Source organism: Pan paniscus, chromosome 20 (genome assembly GCF_029289425.2).
Source record: "Pan paniscus chromosome 20, NHGRI_mPanPan1-v2.0_pri, whole genome shotgun sequence".
Classification (NCBI taxonomy): Eukaryota; Metazoa; Chordata; class Mammalia; order Primates; family Hominidae; genus Pan; species Pan paniscus.
The window spans coordinates 25,329,312-25,353,102 of NC_073269.2; the positions used below are offsets into that span (position 1 = coordinate 25,329,312).

The 23,791-nt window shown below is 36.9% G+C and overlaps 1 pseudogene; it reads left to right on the forward strand.

The window, feature by feature from the left end:
• LOC103783577 (zinc finger protein 93-like) overlaps window positions 1–23,525 on the forward strand; it is a 200,027-nt pseudogene extending 176,502 nt beyond the window's left edge.
• The last annotated feature ends 266 nt before the right edge of the window (window positions 23,526–23,791 follow it).

Consider the following 23,791-nt stretch of genomic DNA (forward strand, 5'->3'; position numbering starts at 1 on the left):
AAATACATGTAAATCATATTAACAGCTGAATAAAGTTTTGTCATTTTCTCTGACTCCAGATTATCTTTATCTAGTACTTCAGATTTATTGCTTTGTTTTTGCTTCTCGAAAATTTATGTTTTTTTCATTTTTAGTCCTCTAAAGTAGACACAGATTTGTTTGGATAAGAGCTAATTTTAAGAGCACAGAGAAGCTTAACACAAAAATAGGAATAAATTTAGCAATACAGAATGATAAAGACTAAAAGACACTAAGTATCTTTGACAGAAACCTGATGATCCAAAGCAATTATGCAGTATTTGCAGGCTGAAGGACTTATACTGCAAAAGCAAGAACAGTTTAGTGTATAAACTGAACAGTGGAGTCTGTAGTTGTACCTTGCTTTCTATTGATTACTTCAGAACAATTAGCATAGTTATGTGTAGTGTTTGTAGACAACCTGCATTCATATACATTAAACAGTACTTTCTTTCTTTTGAGACAGAGTCTCACTGTGCCACCCAGGCTGGGGTGCTGTGGTGTGATCTCATTTCAGTGCAACCACTGCTTCCCAGGTTCAAGCAATTCTCCTGCCTTAGCCTCCCAAGTAGCTGGGATTACAGGTGCAAGCCACCATGCCAGGCTAAGTTTTTGCATTTTTAGTAGAGATGGGGTCTCACCATGTTAGCCAGCTTGATCTTGAACTCCTGACCGCAGGTGACCCACCCGCCTCACTCTTCCAAAATGTTGGAATTACAGGTGTGAGACATAAACAGCATTGTCTACAATCGTATGAAGATAAAGCTGCAATACTTCCTCTGAATGAATCATTTAAATGGTTATTTTAGTATTGTTATTTATACTTTTGAAATATAAAGTGTTTTAACTGAAATATATTTGTAATTTTTAAAAATGCTATGTACATTATGACTAGTTCATTAAAATTATTCATACTTAGATATCAAATATCCAAAGAAAATTTACTATGAAATTGTTACAGTAAGTAGATATTCGTCTGAAATGTTTATTACTTTATTCAATAGGGATAATTATAAGTAAACACAATTTAAGTATCTTTTATTTCACTAAATTTGTATGCTGCTGTTACAGGGCAAATAAAGACAGGTGATATGGCCCCTGAGAAATTGCTAGAGTCTGTGGCACGGGAGGGCACCTGAGAACAGGAAAGGACAAACTTATATTTTTATCTTCATGGAGCAGCTCATTTTTCCTGAATCTCTTCTGTTTTAAAGGACAGAAATGAGTGGACATTTTCTGTCTTTGTTTTTCTTCCAGTTCGATGTTATGATAGCAGGTAAACATGTGGTACTGACATCCTTAAAGGCATATTCTCAAGATGCAGGTGTAATTTGTCCAGAGAATCTCAACTGAGAATAAATTCCAGAGAAGGAAGAGAAAGAAAAAAAGTGGCTTTCCTTCAGGTAAACATGTGTCAGATGAAGAGCTGTGTCAACTTTTCCTCCTGGACTGCCATGCGTTTAATACTCACAAACCTTTACTTCTCTACTTGTGTTTTTCCTCCCTAATGAGTTTGGTTTAACTACTTCTTTAAATTCTTATGATAGTCAAGGGTTTCTGAAAAATATTTCTTTCCTGTATTCCAGAGCCTTCTCTACATTCTCTTCATCATAGCTTCTTATATGCCATGCAGAATTCTCAGCAAAAATTTATGATCCACAATGTAGGATACGTAAATTTATCTTCAAAGGTTTTAGCTTGTTAACTTCCTTTAAAATCCAAAAGGGGAAGATCATTAAGTACAATGAGTTCTGAGGTCCTCTTCAAAGAATCAATATGTCAGTATGTTCTGCTTTCCTGTTGTTTATTCTCCATTTTAAAGTTTAACTTCCTCAATCTTTATGTTCCTTGCTCCTAGTTTAGTAAACAACCCCCTTCTAACTCACATATTTAGAGTTTTTAGTCATCCCTCATCACCTGCTGTATCCTGAGTCACCTCTAGTTACCTCCTCTGAGTCATCCCTGTCACCTGCTGTATCCTGAGTCACCCCAGTCACCTGCCTTGTAACTCTCTTTTCTTCCGAAACTACTCACCATGCCATTCTGGCTTGTACCCTTGGTCCCTTTAAAATAGCCTATCAAAATTAGCTTAAACTGTGTGGTCCAACCCTACCCAATAGGGGAAACACACAGAAGTAGGGACTAGCCGCCTTAGGGATAAGACCCCCTTCTCCTCCCTTGTCCAAAAGTACTCTCACCATTGTTCCATCCACGAGATGCTGGCTTCTATAGAAATAAATTTGCCTTGCTGAGACGTTCTCTGTTTGAGTACTTGTTTTCTGTTTGACTCTGAGCAATTGTTTCCAACATGCAATATCAAAAATGTTCCCTTTGTGGCTGTTGAACATGGAAAGATGTAGATACTCAAGATTCCTATTAGGGAAAACTGTGGTCCTTAGTAAAGATGGAGAACATGTAATGTTGAGGCTCCATCTGTGTGTTCCATTAGCTCTGTGCAGAACAGGATTAAGAAAATGCTTATTTGAATGAGATGGCATTTATTACCCAGAAAGATCTGAAAAAAATTATTAGGAGATACCTGCTCTCTAGGGTGCTAAATGAAGCCTACTTAAAATTGCTACTAAAAATTACAGAACATAGGAATAATCTGTACTTTGAAGTTGACATAACACATGTTTCTTCATGGTTAAATTCAGATTTTATTTACTTTTTTGGGAGGAATATTTCAACAGTGATGCTGTGTTCTTGTGTGTGTGGTCTTCCTTGGTGAGTATAACTTGAATACATAATTCATAATATACCCTAAAGGTTTTATTTCTCTTTTTTTCTAGAATATTTTTTACTAATTTATTCTTTGCATAGAAGAGTTTTGGATGCCTTTCTCCAGAAAATGTTCAGAATTTGTTCATTTAGAAAACAATTTCTTCAAGAATTTTTATCTTAATCCAAACTTTTGACATTCCTAAAATGAGCTGTATTCTTAACCCTGAATTAGTGGTAATTCCAGCAGTTTAGTGGCATAAAATACTGATGCCCCCACCTGAAAATCTCATTGCCATCACCAATTTTTGATTCAGTAGTACCAGGTAGTAAAATTTAAAAACCTACAAGGAGGGTCAGGTGCAGTGGCTCATTCCTGTAATCCCAGCACTTTGGGAGGTTTAGGCATGTGGATTGCCTAAGGTCAGGAGTTCGAGACTAGCTTGACCAACATGGAGAAACTCTGTCTCTACTAAAAATACAAAATTAGCCAGGCATGATGGTGCATGCCCATAATTCCAGCTACTCTGGAGGGTGAGGCAGTAGAATCTCTTGAACCCAGGAGGCAGAGGTTGCAGTGAGCTGAGATCATGCCATTAAACTCCTGCCTGGGCAACAAGAGTGAAACTCCATCTCAAAAAAAAAAAAAAAAAAAAAAAACGAAAAGAAACCTGTAAGTTGAAAGTATTTTCTATGTATTTAGAAGTTTCTGTTATAACTTAGTATTTTGGTAATAATTTACTAGTGTTGCAGGAAGTCAGGGACCCCGAATGGAGGGACTGGCTGAAGCCATGGCAGAAGAACATAAATTGTGAAGATTTCATGGACACTTATCACTTCCCCGGTCAATACCCTTGTGATTTCCTATGCCTGTCTTTACTTTAATCTCTTAATCCCATCATCTTCATAAACTGAGGAGGATGTATGTCACCTCAGGACCCTGTGTTGATTGCGTTAACTGCACAAATTGTTTGTGGAGCATGTGTGTTTGAACAATATGAAATCTGGGCACTTTGAAAAAAAGAACAGGATAACAGCAATGTTCAGGGAACAAGAGATAACCTTAAACTCTGACCGCCAGTGAGCCGGGCGGAACAGAGCCATATTTCTCTTCTTTCAAAAGCAAATGGGAGAAATATCACTGAATTATTTTTCTCAGCAAGGAACATCCCTGAGAAAGAGAATGCATCCCTGAGGGTAGGCCTCTAAAATGGCCACTTCAGGGGGCAGCCATCTTTTATGGTCGAGCTGTAGGGATGAAATAAGCCCCAGTCTCCCATAGCGCTCTCAGGCTTATTAGGATGAGGAAATTCCCACCAAATAAATTTTTGGTCAGACCAGTTGTCTGCTTTCAAACCCTGTCTCCTGATAAGCTGTTATCAATGACAATGCATGCCCAAAACTTCATTAGCAATTTTAATTTCACCCTGGTCCTGTGGTCCTGTGATCTCACCCTGCCTCCATTTGCCTTGTGATATCTTATTACCTTGTGAAGCATGTGATCTCTGTGACCTACACCCTATTTGTACACTCCCTCCCCTTTTGAAAATCACTAATAAAAACTTGCTGGTTTTATGGCTCAGGGGCCTCCCGGAACCTGCCGACATGTGATGTCTCCCCCAGACACCAAGCTTTAAAATTTCTCTCTTTGTACTCTGTCCCTTTATTTCTCAGACTGGCTGACACTTAGGGAAAATAGAAAAGAACCTACATGAAATATTGGGGGTGAATTTCACCCGACATCTGGCTGAATTTCCCCTGATAACTAGAATATATATATATATATTTTTTTTTCTTTCTTTTTTTTTGAGATGGAGGCTCGCTCTGTTGCTCAGGCTGGAGTGCAATGGTGCAATCTTGGCTCACTGCAAGCTCTGCCTCCTGGGTTCACGCCATTCTCCTGCCTCAGCCTCCCAAGTAGCTGGGACTACAGGCACCCACCACCATGCCTGGCTAATTTTTTTGTATTTTTAGTAGAGACGGGGTTTCACTGTGTTAGCCAGGATGGTCTCAATCTCCTGACCTTGTGATCCACCCACTTCGGCCTCCCAAAGTGCTGGGATTACAGTCGTGAGCCACTGCGCCTAGCCTAATTTACTAGAATATTTTATCACATCCTCTCTGCTGAACACATTACTAGCTTGTAATTGGAGAATATGAGCAAGATTCAAGTTATTTATTTTTAATAAAACATGTATTGGTGTCTCTGAACCAGACCTGATCACCTGTCTGGAGCAGGAAAAAAAACCTTTGACTATGAAGAGACCTGAGATAATTGCCAAACCCCCAGGTAGGTGCGAGTGAAAATGAATACAACAGATGACACAGATTAGAGATCCCAAGGTCAAAGAGAAAGCCAGTCCTTAGAATGTGATTTGGGAAGCTGTGTTCCAAAGGAAATAGTTCCTGGGCAGCTGTTCTATTGTTTGTTTGTTTGTTTTTTAAATTTTATTCTCACAAAGGGGCATCTTCTGTCTTGTGCTTTTAAATTCTCTAAAAATTCTACTTTTCTTTCCATGAGCTTCCTTCAAGTTCACAGTGAGAGCCAAAGTCCTCTTCAGGGCATATAAGAGACTGCACAATCTGGCTGCTTTTCTATCGTTTCGGGGACACACAACTATCTGCATGATTTTGAGAAACTAAAAGTTTTTAAAGTTTTTTTTTGCATCAGATTTGAAATGTGTGGGAGTAGTTGTTTCTGTTGAATATTTTTGTTCATTTTTCTGCCCAGCCCATTCTGTTTTTATTACTATATAGCCTTGAAATATAGTTTGAAATTATAAGTATGATATTTTTCTGCTTTGTTCTTTTTTCTCAAGATTGCTTTGGCTATTCAAAGTTTATTTTAGTTTCATGTAAATTTTAGAATTGTATTTTCCATTACTGTGAAAAAAATACCACTGCAATTTTAATAGGAAATTTATTGAATCTATAGATCACTTTGGATAATATGGCACTTTAATAATATTTATTCTTTCAATCTATAGACACAAAGTATTTTAAAATTTATTTAGATCTTCTCTAATTTTTTCATTGATTTTTTTTTATTGTGAAGATTTTTACCTCCTTGGTTAATTTTTTCTCACAAATTTATTATTTAATGCTATAGTAAATAAGATTTGTTTCATCTTATATTTTATCTGATAGTTTAAGTTTCTGAAACCATATATATACTTGCATGTTGATTTTATATTTTGCTAATTTACTGAGTGTATTTATTAGTTTATGTAGCTTTTAATGTACTGTGATGGTTTTTCTAAAATATAAGATTGTATGATCTACAAACAGCAGCTTTTTACTTATTTTTCTTTAATTTCAATGGATTTTTTTGTTTCTTTGAGTAATTCTTCTGCCACATACTTCCAGTTCTACATTAAAATAGAAGTATTGACAATGGACACAATATAGTTTTGTATTGGTGTCTGAATTTGATGGAGCAAACACCTCTTCAAGTTTTCATAAACTGATTTTAGAAGGTAAGGATCTTTTTTTGGGCCCTTGGGGTTATGAGATGCCCTCTGAATTTGTAGTGAAGAGGGGTTGTAGCTTGGTCACAAGGCCGCTGGGTCTGCACTAGGGTCCACCTTTAGTTGGCTTGTTACAGGGGCTTGGGTAGTCATAATTCTCATTTTGTTTTGGACACGCTGCAAATTTTTCAGGACTTTGCTCCATAGGGCAGACACTAGGGCATGTTTTTGCAGTTGGGTCTGCATATGGTGGGCTTTATATCAGGACATGGGTGAGTATGGCTTTCACTGAGTACCAGAGAGCATTTCCTCATGTAACTGTTTGGGTTTCTATGTAGGCAAAACTGGCCATGAACTGTGGCTCAGGTACTGAAACTGAGTCATTGAACGACTTCAGGGACCACAGCAAAGGCCAAGGTCTACAAGTCTGCCTGCATGGCTATAAATGGGTACCTTCCTCCAGGTCTCTGGAATGGCAGGACCTCTCCCAGACTGTGGCTGGGAGGAGTTTGGATTGGTTACAGAGTAAGTTCAGAATTCTCAGTGGGATCAAGTTGGGTGAACCCTATCCTGGTCTGTAGCCAAAAACAGGGGTCCTGTAGTTTCCCACCTGAATGACATCCTGCCTTCTTAATAGAACACTTCTCAATCTTAAGCTTTAGTAGTGTTTCACAACTCCCTCCCAGGATCTCAAATCTCTCTTAGAGGCACTTATTTTGGAGATGGCATCTTGCTACTTAACCCAGGCTGGTCTTGAAATCCTGGCCTGAAGCAGTTCTCCAACCTTAATGTACCATGTAGCTGTCATTACAGGTGTGAGCCATAATGCCTGGTTTCTCATAAAGGCATTTTTGTCAGGGATGGCTGACTTTTTTTTGCCGTGAGGGGATATGAAAATAGGGCACTTTTAATCTTTTCATCTTACTGATGTCACTCTCCCTACACATTTTTACTTTCTATTTTCTCTTTCAGATTTTTCTGTAATTTTAGATTCAGATATTTAGGACAATATGCTAGAATTTGATGGTATTCCTGAAGTAAATTAGATAATTAGTAAGCACTCCATATTTACTCAGTTATTTGTAAATTTAAGTTTGCCACAGGCAAAAAGGAATTATAGTATTTTCATCTACTTTCTTCAGCTTACATCTACATAATAAAATAGTTTATTTCCTAATATTTGTTTCACATATCGGAGGGTCTCACTTTATTCTGCAAAATATATATGTGTATATTTTCTGTATTTAACAATGTAAGGCTGTTTTTTGCTTCTAAAGTTAGATTACAGCAGTTTCATTTTGTGTAAGAATAGCATATATTTAAAACATAAAAAATAACGTTGGTTTATTTTAAATGCTTATTTATTAAAAGTTTCTCATCGTGTTACCCAGACTGGTCTCAGGCTTTTGGCCCCAATGGATCCTCTTATCTTGATCTCCCAGAGTGTTAGGATTATAGGCAACAGCCACTGCACTCAGTCAGTATTTTTAAATTTAATAAAACTTGGTGTGTGTCCTAACAGAATACACCAGATGCAAATAAGAATATTGTACATTATCTTGGTTTTGACTGGAAAGTTTTGTATGTGTCTGTGAAGCCTAGTTGGTCTATTGTATGGTTTGGATGTTCATGTTCTCCAAAGCTCATGCTGCAATATAAATCCTCAATGTTGGATGAAGGACCTGGTGGGACATGTTTTTGTATGGGGGCATATTTCTCATGAATGGCTTGGTACATCCTCTTGGTAACCAAAAAGTTTACACTCTGTTAATTCAAATGAGAGCTGGTTCATTACATGAACCTGGCTCCTTCACCTCACACTTGCTCAGTCTCTTATCATATAATATGTCCAGTTACTGTTTACATTCCACCATGATGGTAAGTTTCCTGAGACCCACACCAAAAGCAGATGCTGGCACACACTTCTTATACAGTCTGCCAAACTGTGAGCCAAATAAACCTTTTTTCTTTGTAAATTATGCACTCTCAAGAATTTCTCTATATGCAAAATAATTAATACAGTCTATAATGTTGCCTAGGTTTTCTGTTTCTTATTTTTTATTTGAATTTTCTATTTATTATTGCAAATGGAGTCTTGATGTCTACAATTATTATGTTACTATGTATGTCTTGCTTCACTTTTGTCAATATTTGCTTTATTTATTTTGGAGCTCTGATGTTATATACACACATTCATATAGATAAATAAATATTATAGTTAAAGATTCCTGGTAAATCAGCTCACTTTACCGTAATATATTATCAATTTTTGTCTCACGGTAGTACTTGACTTAAAACATAATATGTCTAATATAATTATGACCACTTCACTCACTTGTGGTTACTATTTTCATGGAATATACATCTTTTTCATTCGGTTACTTTCAGCCTATTTGACTGAATGCTAAAATGAGTCTCTTGTAGGCAGCATACTGTATGCTTTTTAGAAAAACCACTCACACTGGGCAGGGTGGTTCACACCTGTAATCCCAGCACTTTGGGAGGCCAAGGTGGGTGGGTCAACTGAGGTCAGTAGTTTGAGACCAGCCTGTCCAACATGGAGAAACCCCATGTCTACTACAAATACAAAAATTAGCCAGGCGTGGTGGCATGCACCTGTGATCCTAGCTACTCAGGAGGCAGAGGTGGGAGAATTGCTTGAACCCAGGAGGCAGAGGTTGCAGTTAGCCAAGATTGCACCATTGCACTCCAGCCTGGGCAACAAGAGCAAAATTCAGTCTCAAGAAAAAAAAAACCACTCAGGCATCCTATATCATTTTCTTTATATTATTTATTTATTTATTTATTTTAAGATGGAGTTTCTCTCTTGTTGCCCAGGCTGGAGTGCAATGGTGCAATCTCAGCTCACTGCAATCTCCACCTCCCGGGTTCAAGTTATTCTCCTGCCTCAGCCTCCCAAGTAGCTGAAATTACAGGCACTCGCAACCACACCCAGCTAATTTTTGTAGTTTTTGTTGGGGTGATCAGATCCAACACCAGGTTGTGGGGGCTATGAAGTCTGGCAGAGTCAAAGGAATGGGACAAGACAAGTTAAGAGTACATAGAGTGGGTCCAGGGGGCCAAAGCCAGTTTGGAGGCTGTGAAGGCCCTGAGTTCTGGGAGTCCACACTATTTATTGGTAATCAAACAATGAAGCAGGTGCTGAGGATGTGTGGATATGAGGGTAGACAGGTGAAGACGTGAGGATAGAAAGGTAGTGGTGCATCAAGTGTAGCTGTGACAGTTTAGCATATGCTGTGCTGCTTAAGATAAGGGAGAACAGGTTCTTCTAATTCAAGATCCAATCAATTTATGATCTTCGGAGAGCAAGGAGCAAGGGGCCAGCGAGTCTGGACACATTCCAGAGGTTACGAGGGGTTTTATGCCCTGAGCCCTGGGTTCTCTCCAAGCCACAAGGAGTTTTATGCTCTGGGCTTAGACTGTAGTGTGTCAGGGCAGCCTTCCACCATTTGGCACAGAGCTTGGTGTTCCAAAGGTCATGAGGGGTTTTAGACCCTGGACCCAGGACATGTTCCAAGACTCTTTTACATTATGTCAGACAAGCAAGCCCTGCCTCAGCTCTTCTGCCAACAGTTTTAGTAGAGACGGGGTTTTACCATGATGGCTAGGCTTGTCTTGAACTCCCGACTTCAGGTAATCTGCCCACCTTGGCCTCCCAAAGTGCTGGGATTACAGGTGTGAGCCACTGTGCCCGGCCTCATTTATTTTTGAGATATGATCTCAGTCTGTCAACCAGGCTGATTTGCGTGGTTCACTGCTGCCTGAACCTCCCAAACTCAGATGATCTTCTCATTTTAGCCTCTCAAGTAGCTGGGTTACAAGTATGTGCCATCACACACAGGTAGCTTTTTTGTATTTTTAGTAGAGACAGAGTTTTCCCATGTTGCCCAGGCTGGTCTTGAACTCCTGGGATCAAGTGATCAGCCTACCTTGGTCTTCTAAAGTCCTAAGATTACATTTTATTTTATTAAGTAGTTTAATTAATTTATATTTAAAATGATTGCTTAAAGAAATGAAGTTGTTATTACCAGTTATATTTATGGTTTTATGTGTTTCCAGTAGTTATATTTTTCTCATTTCCTGTTTTACTTTCTTAATTTTTATTTAATTTTGCACTCACATGCTTTATTTTTTATTTTCTTTTGCATACTTTCTATAAATATTTTCTTTCTAATCATCTGAAAACTGGAGATTGCATGCATTTTAAAGTTAAAACAATATGTTTTAATCTCATAAAAACTTCAACTGAATACAAGAACTATGCCTCTATATTTTCCAGTTTGTTATTGATATTTAAATTATTTTATATGGTGTATCTATTAACAGATGCACGCAGATTTACACATTGTCTTTATATTCTATAAAAGAACTTTAAAGGTTTTATGTACCATCATTTTTGTTTTTTTTGGTTGTTTGTTTTGATTTGTTTTTGAGACTGAGTCTCGCTCTACTGCCCAGGATGGAGTGCAATGGTGCAATCTTGGCTCACTGCAACCTCTGCCTCCCGGGTTCAAGGGATTCTCCTGCCTCAGCCTCCCAAGTAGCTGAGGTTACAGGTGCCTGCCATCAGGCCAGCCTGGCTAATTTTTTGTATTTGTAGTATAGATGGGGTTTCACCATGTTGGCCAGGCTGGTCTTAAACTCCTGACCTCAGGTGATTCGCCCACCTCAGCCTCTTAAAGTGCTGAAATTACAGACTTGAGCCACCATTCCCAGCGTGTACCATCATTTTGATAGTAAAGAATTCTATATGTGTCCATATATTTACATTTATTGGAGAGCTTTATATTTACATATGTTTTTATGATGCTGTCCAGCACCATTTTATGTTTCAACATAACGGACACATTTTAACATTTCTCTATTTTTATATGTAGGGTCTCATTATGTTGCTCAGGCTGGTCTTGAACTTCTGGTCTCAAGTGATGTGATTGCTTTGGCCTCCCAAAGCTGTAGAATTACAGGCATGAAGCACTGTGCCTGAGCCCCGTGCAGTATTTTTTTTTTACTTTTGTTTTTTGAGACCGAGTCTCCCTGTCACTCAGGCCTGGGGTGCAGTGGCATGATCTTGGCTCACTGCAACCTCCGCCTCCCAGGTGCAAGCAAATCTCCTTCCTCAGATTCCATCCCAAGTAGCTGGGGTTACAGGTGCATGCCACCATGCCCGGCTAAATATTATTATTATTATTATTATTATTATTATTTTTAGTAGACATGGGGTTTCAACATGTTGGCCAGGCTTATCTCGAACTTCTGACCTTTGATGATCCAACTGCCTTGGCCTCCCAAAGTGCTGGGATTACAGGCTTGAGCCATCTCACCCGGCACTTTTTTTTTTTTTTTTTTTTGAGATGGAGTCTTGCTCTGTCGCCCAGGCTGGAGTGCAATGGTATGATTTTGGCTCACTGCAACTTCCGCCTCTTGGGTTCAAGTGATTCTCCTGCCTCAGCCTCCTGAGTAGCTGGGACTACAGGTGTGTACCACCACACCCGGCTAATTTTTGCATTTTTAGTAGGGACGCAGTTTCACCATATTGTTCAGGCTGGTCTTGAACTCCTGATCTCAGGCAATTCACCCACCTCGGCCTCTGAAACTGCTGGGATTACAGGCGTGAACCACTGTGCCCAGCCCCATGTAGTATATTTTGTAGAGCTGTTAGTGGTGATGAACAGTTTCACCTTTTATTTTGGAAAGTCTTTATTTTTGTCTTCTTACTGAAGTAGTGTAATTTTGAATTGAGTTTTACTGGTTAGAAATTTTTTTTGTTACATTAAAATTTGGGAAGTTCTCAGCTTTTTTTTTTTAATCTTCAAGTAATGTCTGTATTACTTTTTCTCTATATTCTAAGATTCCTTTCATGAATACATTGATCTGCTTGATGGTATCCAATAAGTTTTATATTCCATGTGTTAATTTTGTTTTGCGATTTTATATTATTGTGTTATATATTTTTGGGTATGCCACATCACAGCAGTTAGTTGTGTTTTGATTTTTTAGTTTATATTATAATTGTATATGACAATATTTAACTCTGTACAATTTAAGACAGTGTGGAGCAAAATTAAATGTGAATAAGCCGTATGTCTATTACCAGTATAATTATTTCTGTTTGTTGGCCTGTATAAATTTTATCCTGTTACCTTTGTGTCACTTGTATATTTGTTGCGTGCTTCTTGTAGTAGGTTTTTTGGAGTTTTTTTGTTGTTGTTGTTTGTTTGTTTGTTTGAGAGAGAGTTTTGCTCTTGTTGCCCAGGCTAGAATATAGTGGTGGGATCTTAGCTCACTGCAACCTCTGCCTCCTGGGTTCTAGCAATTCTCCTGCCTCAGCCTCCCAAGTAGCTGGGATTACAGGCATGCACTACCATGCCAGGCTAATTTTGTATTTTTAGTAGAGACGGGGCTTAAACATTGGTCAGGCTGGTCTCGAACACCCGACCTCAGGTGATCCACCCACCTCAGCCTCCCTAAGTGCTGGGATTACAGGCATGAGCTACTGCACCAAGCCTATAACAGTTTTTTAATCTTTTCTAGATGAGTAGTCATAAAAAATCCCCTAATTTCAACATCTATTTATTTGTGTATCTACATTATTTTCATGTGAAAGAAACACTTTTGGATTTGAAGATAATTTAAAAACTATAATAACTCTGTATCTCTCTTAAGTATTATTTTTACTTATGTATTTTGTGTCAAAAACATAACAAAAATTTACAATAAAATATTTCTAGGCCGAGTGCAGTGGCTCACTGAGTGATATTCCAGTATTTTTGTACCTACTGAATGATTTGGTGACAGAAATTTGCATTGCTTTTACCTATTGGCTTTCAGTCACAATGCTGCAATAGTTATGTGAAAGTTAATATATGTACTGCATTCTGTTTTATTTCTCTAATTTTTCACCTTTATACTCATACCAATTGTTTTAATTCTGTAGCTTTTTGATGTGTTTTGAAATCAGAAATGGTAAAGCCTCCAACGTTGTTCCTTTTTTTGAAGATTGTTGGGTACTTTCTTGTCTCTTTAGATTCCATATACTTTTGGATTTGCTGTTTTTATTTCTTCAAAAATGCAATGAGAAATTTGAAAAACATTGAGTTAAATCTGTAGATTAAATTGAGCAGTACAGACATCTTCACAATATTAATTCTTTCTTTTTTGGTTGTTTGTTTTTGAGATGGAGTTAAATTCACCCACCTCGGCCTCCCAAAGTGCTGGGATTACAGGCATGAGCCACCGCACCCAGCCCAGTAATTTCAACAAGTGCATGCTCAAGAGTGTCATATAATTTCTATATATTTGTAAATTTATCAAATATTTATATTATTGTTTTATATTCTAATTTCATTTTTTGTCATAGAAAGTAATCTATAAAATCTACATTTTAAAAAATGTGTTAAGGCTGGGTGCGGTGGCTCATACCTGTAATCCCTGCACTTGGGAGGCCAAGGCAGGCGGATCACCTGAGGTAAGGAGTTCAAGACCAGCCTGACCAACATGGAGAAACCGTGCCTCTACTAAAAATACAAAATTAGCTGGGCGTGGTGGTGCATGCCTGTAATCCCAGCTACTCAGGAGGCTCAGGCAGGAGAATCACTTGAACCTGGGAGACGGAGGTTGCAGTGAGCTGAGACTGCACCATTGCACTCCATACTGGGTAACAAGAGTGAAACACTCCATCTCAAATATATATATATATGTGTTAAGATTTTGTTTTTGGACTAACAGGTGGTCTATATAGGAGAATGTTGTTTGAGCTATTGAGAAGGCTGTGTATTTTGATGCTGTTGAGGAGTGTTCTCTATACCTTCATTAGAAATAAGTGTTTTTTACTGCCTTCTAGTCCTCTGTTTCTTACTAATATTATGTCTTGTTTCATTATTATTACAGAAAGTGGGGTATTGGAATATCCTACTATAATTATATTGCTCTCTCTGTGTTTATTCAGTTTTGTTAGTGTTTGCTTTATATATTTGAAACCCTAATTTGAGACACACACACACAAATACACACATGTATAAATAAATTTGTCATAGGTTCCCAGTGAATGAATCTATATATTGTTTAATGTCCTTCTTTGTCTTTCTGAAGTTTGAACTTAAAGTACATTCTATAAAATATGACCGTTTTTGACTTAACATGTATCTTGTGTAATATTATTTTGACCTCTTCTGCTCTCATTTGGTTAATATTTACGTGACATTTCTACTTCCATTATTTCACTTTCAGTCTTTTTTGTCATTAGATTTCAACTGAGTCCTGTAGAAAGGCAAGTTGAACATTGATTTTAAACATTTTTTAATAAACCTGTTTATTGAAAGTATGTCTCTTGATTGGAAAGATAATTATATATATATTTAAATAGTTTTCTGAAAGAGAAAAACTTACTAATGTTATATTTTTAATCATTTTATTTGATTCTATCTTTTTCTCTCATTTTCTCTTTCTTTTTTTGTGTTTTTTAAATTTCTGTATTGATATGCTTTCAGTTTTTTTCTTACTTTCTTTTGTGTATCTATATAAATATTTTCTTAGATACCTTGGGGGATTACATAAAACCTCTGAAAGATCCAACAATATATTTGAATATGGTAAAAAACGAACTTCAATTGCATACAAAAATTCTTCATCATTACATCTGCCTTCAATTTTGCTATCGATTTTGCTAATTTTTTTTATGTTTTATGTTCGTTAACAGATGTTTATAATCATGTCTATACTTTTACCTTTTAAATTTTAGAGAATAATTAAAAATGTTTTCTGTATCATTATGATAATGTTAAGTAATAAATTTCATTTTTGTGTATGTGCCTATTGCATTATGTTATTTTCAGTGAAAGAACCTCCTTTCAGCATCTTTGATATGTAGAGCATATGCAATGTCGATATACTTTCTCAGGATTTGGTTATTTTGGAAGGACGTCTTTGTATTTGGTAGTACAATTTTGCTGATGGTATTATTCCCACTTGACAGCTTTTTAAAAATTATTATAACTTTAACAATATCACACAGTTTCCTTCTGACTTGCAAATTTTTTTTTGATAAATTCACTGGTTATCTCATGAGACTATGCTTATAAATGAAACATTTTTATGTTGTAGTGCCCAAAATTCTTTTCTCATATGCCATTTTGAAATTTTGCTTATATTTGTGTCTGTTATTATCTTTGTGTATACCTAAATTTGTTTTTTCAGCTTTTTCATGTTTACGTCATATTTTCTTTTAAGAAATTTTTCAGTTTTTTGGTAATTTTATATCCACAATTTTTGGTTTTTGGTATTTTAATTTTTTTATCTTTATTTTTCTGATCTTCGGTAGTTGTCTGTGTTTCTATTTTTTTCTGATACGGAGTCTTTTTCTGTCGCTGAGGCTGGAGTGCAATGGCGTGATATCAGCTAACTGCAAACTCTGCCTCCCAGGTTCAAGCGATTCTCCTGCCTCAGCCTCCCGAGTAGCTGGGATTACAGCTGCCTGCCATCATGCCCAACTAATTTTTTGTATTTTTAGTAGAGACGGGGTTTCTCCATGTTGACCAGGCTGATCTTGAACTCCTGACCTCAAATGATCCACCCACTTTGGCCTCCTAAAGTGCTGGGATTACAGGCACGAGCCACAAAGCCCAGCCTTTTTCATTTTATTTTTGAGACAGTGTTGCTCAGGCTGCAGTACAGTGGTACAATCTCCACTCACTGCAACATTCCCCTCCCAGGTTCAAGCAGTTCTGTGTCAGCCTCCCAAGTAGCTGTGATTACAGTCAAATGTCACCATGCCCAGCTAATCTTTGTATTTTTAGTAGATACAGGGTTTCATCATGTTGGCCAGGGTGGTGTCAAACTCCTGACCTCATGTGATTTTCCCACCTTGATCTCCCAGTGTGTTGGGATTCCAGAAATGAGCCACTAACCCTGGCCTGTTCAATCTATTTTGAATTTTTAAAATTACTTTCTATACTTTCTATGGTTGCTTTAGAAAATTTTATGTTTTTGATGGGGCCATGTTATTCTAATATTTGGTATACATTATAATCTTTGATTGAGATTTGGACATTAACAAAAAGCTACCTGTTACAATCTTTATAATATAGCTTTGTGCTTGCGTAATCTGAAGTCAATTGTCTTGGCTAAAGATTCTGGGAATTCCTCAAACATGTTTTTAGGATGTATCTTGTCTAAAATTTTGTTTTTATTGTTTAGATAAATCAGCTTGTTCACATTTCTTCTTAATAATCCGTAATCACTTGCCACACCCATTCCCCGTTTGGGGTACTGCAGTTTCTCTGCTTCTCTGTAATATACCTTCAGACTCAGCAGACTCAAACTGTCATTCCAACATGTATCACCATTACTTTCAGCATTTTATGTCACGAGAGACATTAACTAATGTCTAAGAAAGCCCCTAGAAGCCAGAAATAAAGATATATGTGCCAATATTTTTCTAGTTTTTTTTTGTTTTGTTTTTAAAAACGAGGGGTTGGCAATTTATATGTGTGTGTATGGGTGAGACAGAGTCTCACTCTGTTACCTAGGCTGGAGTGCAGTGGCATGATCTTGGCTCACTACAATCTCTGCCACCACAGTTCAAGCAATTCTCCTGCCTCGGCCTCCCAAGTAGCTAGGATTACACATATCTGTTACCAAGCCTGGCTAATTTTTTGTATTTTTAGTAGAGATGGGATTTCACCATGTTAGTCAGGCTGGTCTCAACCTCCTGATCTCAGATAATCCTTCCGCCTTGCCCTCCCAAAGTTCTGAGATTACAGGCTTGAGCCATCATGCCTCGTCAGCAATTTACTTTTTTTTTGGAGGGGCAGGGGATGAAGTCTCTCTCTTTTGCCCAGGCTGAAGTGCAGTGGCACGATCTCTGCTCACTGCAACCTCCGCCTTCCAGGTTCAAGCAATTCTCATGCCTCAGCTTCCCGAGTAGCTGTGATTACAGGCACCTACCACCATGTCTGGCTAATTTTTTGTATTTTTAGTAGAGATGGGGTTTCACCATCTCAGCTGGGCTGGTCTTGAACTCCTGACCTCAAGTCATCCACCCACATCAGCCTCCCAAAGTGTTGGGATTACAGGTATAAGCCACCACATCCATTTGGCAATTTACTTTTGAAGACACAATCTTATATGGAGAGCAGGAAGAGCTGTGTTGGGTATAAGTAACAGACCTCTTTTTCTTCTATGTGGCTCTTTGCATTGTGCTCACTTGGGGCCCTTCACACACTTAACTCATTTATACATTTTTTACAAACGTTTTTTGGTCAGTATGTTTTTGTTACATTTATATGTCCAGGAAGAAATTAAAGCTTATGGTATTTTGCTATGTCTTCTTGCTTATGTAGTTTGTATAATTTTATAGGTTAGATTTGTAAAGTATATTTATCTGAGCCTAGCAACTGAAGTAATGTATTTGTATTGTTTCTTTCAGTTATGTGTTCTCATTTTGCCCAAGACCTTTGGCCAGAGCAGAGCGTAAAAGATTCTTTCCAAAAACTGATACTGAGAAGTTAGTTATGAAAAATGTGGACATGACAATTTACAGTTAAAAAAAGAATGTGAAAGTGTGAATGAGTGTAAGGTGCACAAAGGAGGTTATAATGGACTTAACCAATGCTTCACAAATACCAAGAAAAAAATATTTCAATGTGATAAATGTATGAAAGTCTTTCATAAATTTTCAAATTCAAACAGACATAAGAGAAGACATACGGGAAAAAAGACCTTTCAAATGTATAGAATGTGGCAAAGGTTTTAACAAGTTTTCAACCCTTACTACACATAAGAAAATTCATACTAGAGAGAAACCCTGCAAATGTGAAGAACGTGGCAAAGCCTTCAACTGGTCCTCATACCTTACTATACATAAGAGAATTCATACTGGAGAGAAACCCTACAAATGTGAAGAATGTGGCAAAGCCTTCAACTGGTCCTCATACCTTACTGCATATAAGATAACTCATACTAGAGAGAAACCCTACAAATGTGAAGAATGTGGCAAAGCCTTTAAGTACTCCTCGAACCTCACTACACATAAGATAATTCATACTGGAGAGCATCTCTACAAGTGTGAAGAATGTGGCAAAGCATTTAACCATCCTGCACGCTTCTTTGTCATTTTGAAGATTTGACTTAAAGTACATTTTATAAAATATGACAGTTTTTGACTTAAGATGTAGCTTGTGTAATATTATTCTGAGCTCTTCTGCTCTCATTTGGTTAATATTTACATGAAATTTCTACTTCCATCTTTCCACTTTCAGTCTTTTTTTCTCATTAGATCTCAACTGACTCTTGTGGAAAGGCAAGTTGAATCTTGATCTAAAAATTTTTAAATAAACCTTTATATTGAAAGTATGTCTGTTGATTGGAAAGATAATTATATATATATTAAAATAGTTTTTTGAAAGAGAAAAATTTACTAATGTTATTTTATTGTGTTATTTGATTTTTGTATCTTTGTCTCTCATTTTCTCTTTCTGTCTTTTTTGTGATTTTTATTTTTATTTTTATATTGACATGCTGTAGGGAGACCCCCTGAAACTATGGCTATGGAATGAAAGATGAAATGCTCCTGATAATTGTAAATACAAAATTACATGCAGGATTGTGTAAAGACAATGCCAGGTTGGGCTGCCAGAATGAGCCAACAGTGCGTGATGTGCTTCCCCCTGCAGAGAGCCTATAAACGGATGTGCAGTCAGGAAGGTTTCACATCACCAAGATTCCTATCCCAGAAAAGCAGATATTCATAGCTCTGGGAATAGAATGCGACCCTTGTGGAGAGCCTACAAATGGATGCATGAGGGGTGCCTGTTCATATGGATAACATAGGGCTATAAACGCCCTTATCTTGCCATGGCTCTTCTAGGTCTCTTTAGGGTTAAGACATACTCCCTTCTGAGAATTTGTGGTCTAATCGGTTGTCTAGTTTTACATCCTCCTTTTATTGATTGTTTGCAACCAGCTTTTGCTGTAATTATTACTACTGATTAATATCTTGCTCATGATTAATCATAGGTTATGGAGAGACGGTGTTTCCGTTTTAAGGCTCTGTTAAAAATTGCTGATGCACACACTATATTGTAAATTCTCATCTCTGTATACTGTACTTCTGCATACTGATGTTATGTTAAAGAATTACTTCATTCCCATGTGACCATCTCACCTCATAATCAAATGACTCTAAATCCCTCATTAACCTACCCCCACCCTCACTAAACTTAATAATAAATGCTGGTATATTCAGTGCATTGGCAGCATGGCAGGACCAGAAGGCGGTGACCCTCCTGGACTCAGCTTTCACTATCTTGTGTGTGTCTTTTATTTCTCGACCTGCTGATCCACCTGGGAACAAAGAAAGAGCCCCATTGCATTGCGGGCTGCTGGCCAGATCCCGCAATAACATGCTTTCTGTTTTTGTCTTATTTCTTTTTTATGTATCTATACAGATATTTTCTAAGTGGTACTTTCAAGGATTACATAAAACCTCTAAAAGATCCAACAATATATTTGTTTGTGATAAAGAATCAGCTTCAGTTGCATACAAAAATTCTTCATCATTACATCAGCCTTCAACTTTGTTATGATTTTGCTAATTATATTTTTTATGTTTATTCATTAACAGACGTTTATAGTAATTCCTATACTTTTATCTTTTAAATTTTAGAAAATAACTAACAATGTTTTCTGGACCATTATGATAATGTTAAGTAAGAAATTTTATTTTTGTGTATGTACATATTTTTTCCAGAAATTTATGTATTTTCATATGATTAAGTGTTGTTTTCTTGCATTATATTATTTTCAGTGGAAGAAACTCCTTTCAGCATCTTTGATATGTAGGACATATGCAGTGCCAATATACTTTCTCAGGATTTGGTTACTTTGGAAGGACTTCTTTTTATTTGAGAGTACAATTTTCCTGATATTCTCATTCCCACTTGACAGTTTTTTTTAAATTATAACTTTAACAATATCACATAGCTTCCTTCTGACCTGCAAATTTTTTAAATAAATTCACTGATTATCTCATGAAACCATGCTTATAAATAACACATCATTTTTATCTTGCACCTCCCCAAATTCTCTTCTTCTTATCTGTGATTTTTGAAATTTTATTTATATGTGTATTTGTTATGAATATCTTTGGTGTATCCTAGTTTGTTTGTTTAGCTTCTTCATCTTTATATCATGTTTTCTTTTAAGAAATTTTCAGTTATTTTTTGTATTATTTATATTCACAATTTTTGTTTTTTGCTTTTTTTTTTTTTTTTGGATTTAGAGTTTTGCTCCTGTTGCCCAGGCTGGAGTGCAATGGCATGATCTTGGCTCACTGCAACCTCTGCCTCCTGGGTTCAAGCAATTCTCCTGCCTCAGCCTCCCGAGTAGCTGGGATTACAGGTGCCCACCAGCACACCCAGCTGGTTTTTATATTTTTAGTAGAGACAGGGTTTCACCACGTTGGCCAGGCTGGTCTTGAACTCCAGACCTCAGGTAATCCACCTGCCTTGGGCTCCCAAAGTGCTGGGATTACAAGCGTGAGCCACCGCACCTGGCCTTTTTTTTCCTTTTTAATATTTCTTGTTGTTATCCTCATTTTTCTAATCTTCAGAAGTTGTCTGTGTTCCTATTTCACTTACTGAATATTATTCAATATATTTTATTTTATTTTATTTTATTTATTTGTTATTCTTTTTGTTTTCTGAGACGGAGTCTTTTTCTGTTGCCCAGGCTGGAGTGCAGTGGCACAATTTTGGCTCACTGCAACCTCCGCCTCCTGGGTTCAAGCAACTCTGTCCCTCAGTCTCTCGAGTAGCTGGGGCTACAAGCACCCACTACCATGACCGGCTAATTTTTTGTATTTTTAGCAGAGATGGGGTTTCACTATCTTGGCTGGTCTTGAACTCCTGGCCTCGTGATGCACCGATGTCAGCCTATCAAAGAGCTGGGATTACTGGCATGAGCCACCAAGCCCAGCCAGCTTTTTACTTTTAAAAGCACAATGTTATACTGGAGAGAAGGAGGACCTGTGTTGGGTATAAGTAACAGACTTTACTTTTTCTTCTATGTGGCTGTTTGCATTGTGCTCACCTGGGGCCGTTCATACACGTAACTTATTTATAAATTTGTTACAAATGTATTTTGGTCAGTATGTTTTTGTTAAATTTATATGTCCAGGAAGAAATTACAGCTTGTGGTATTTTCCTATGTCATCTTGCTTATGTAGTTTGTATAATTGTATAGGTTAGATTTGTAAAGTATATTTATCTGAGTCTAGCAATTGAAGTAATGTGTTTTTATTGTTTCTTTTAGTTATGTGGTCTCATTTTGCCTAAGACCTTTGGCCAGAGCAGAGAATAAAAGAATCTTTCCAAAAAGTGATACTGAGAAGATATGAAAAAAATGGACATGACAATTTACAGTTAAAAAAAAGGCTGTGAAAATATGGATGAGTGTGAGGTGCACAAAGGAGGTTGTAACGGACTTAACCAATGTTTCACAAATACCCAGAGCAAAATATTTCAATGTGATAAATATATGAAAGTCTTTCATAAATTTTCAAATTCAAACAGACATAAAAGAAGACATACTGGAAAAAACCTTTCAAATGGATAGAATGTGGCAAAGCTTTTAACCAGTCCTCAACCCTTGCTACATATAAGAAAATTTATACTAGAGAGAAACCTACAAATGTGAAGAATGTGGCAAAGCCTTCAACTGGTCCTCACACCTTACTAGACATAAGATAATTCATACTGGAGAGAAACCCTACAGATGTAGAGAATGTGGCAAAGCTTTTAACCATCCCACAACCCTTTTTTCACATAGGAAAATTCACACTGGAGAGAAATCACACAAGTGTGATAAATGTGGCAAAGCCTTTATTTAATCATCAACCCTTAGTAAACATGAGATAATTCATACAGGAGAGAAACCCTACAAATGTGAAGAATGTGGCAAAGCCTTCAGCTGGTCCTCACACCTTACTATACATAAGAGAATTTCTACTGCAGAGAAACCGTACAAATGTGAAGAATGTGGCAAAGCTTTTAACTGATCCTCAGACATTAATAAACATAAGATAATTCATATTGGACAGAAACCAAGAATGTGACAAAGTTTTTAAGGAAGTTCTCAACCCTCATTACACATAATTTATACTGGACAGAAACCTGCAAGTGTGAAAAATGTGGCAAAGCCTATAACAAGTTCTCATTTTTATTTTTTTTTGAGACAGAGTTTCAGTCTTGTCACCCAGGCTGGAGGGCAATGGCACAATCTCGGCTCACTGCAACCTCCGCCTCCTGGGTTCAAGCCATTCTCCTGCCTCAGACTCCCAAGTAAGTGGGATTACAGGTGCCCACCACCACACCCAGCTAATTTTTGTATTTTTAGTAGAGATGGAGTTTCACCATATTTCCCAAGCTGGTCTCAAACTCCTGACCTCAGGTGATCCACCCGCCTAAGCCTCCTAAAGTGCTGGGACTACAGGCATGAGCCACCATGCCCAGCCACAAGTTCTCAATTCTTAAGAGACATGGTGATAATTCATGCTGAAGAGGAGCTCTACAAACCTGAAAGATGTGAAAGTGCTTTTAGCAACACCTCCAACTTTTCTATACATAAAAAAAATTATACTGGTATGAAACTCTAGAAATACATAAAATGTGAAAAAGCCTTTATATGGTTGCCACGCTTGATTGTACATAAGATAATTCATACTGCCAAAACTCCTACAAGTGTGAAGAATGTGGCAAAACTTTTCATCAGTGCTTACACCTTATTTCATAGTAAAGCTAGTATCTTTGAGAAAAATCGTACAAATATAAAGAATATGGAAAAACCATTAATGCCTACTCACATCTTACTCAACATAAGAAGATTCATAATTAATAAAAGCATTAAAAGTGCAATTACTGTCAAAAAATCTTTCAGAAAATATAAACCTTTAAAGTGAAAAAAAATTTATTCTGAAGACAACCATTACAAATATAAAGGAGGTTGTGGTACCTTTACTTGTATCACAGATCTTATTGCAATCATTTTGTACTAGAGGATAATCCCTAAGCAGTTGCTCAAGCTTTGTTCAACATCAGCGATTTTATATTGGAGAAAAGTCCTGCAAATGTAATGAATTTGGAGAGACATTTTTTTTTTTACAAAAACTACAGCTTGTAAAACACCAGAGAGTTTATACTAAAGTATATTTTTGCCATTGCAGTAAATAAGAAAAAATACTTAATTCAAAATTGATTCTATGTAAATATCAGAGAATTTACACTAGAATAACTAAGGCACTGACACTTCAGACATTACACTTAATTAGAGTGTTGAGTATAAAAACTAATCCAAAACTAAAGTTGTTAGATAAATTATTTGTATGTAACTATAAAAGGAGTAGATTTTTTGAACATTGTAATTACATTGAAAGTATACTTGTTTCCTTGAAAAAAATTTTTTGAAAAGTGAATAATGATGTAATACAGCTTTCAAATTACTTTGTGCTGTTATTTTATTCCTATCGTATTCATGTGTGAAAGCATGTGATCGATTGTTGCTGCATCGAGATA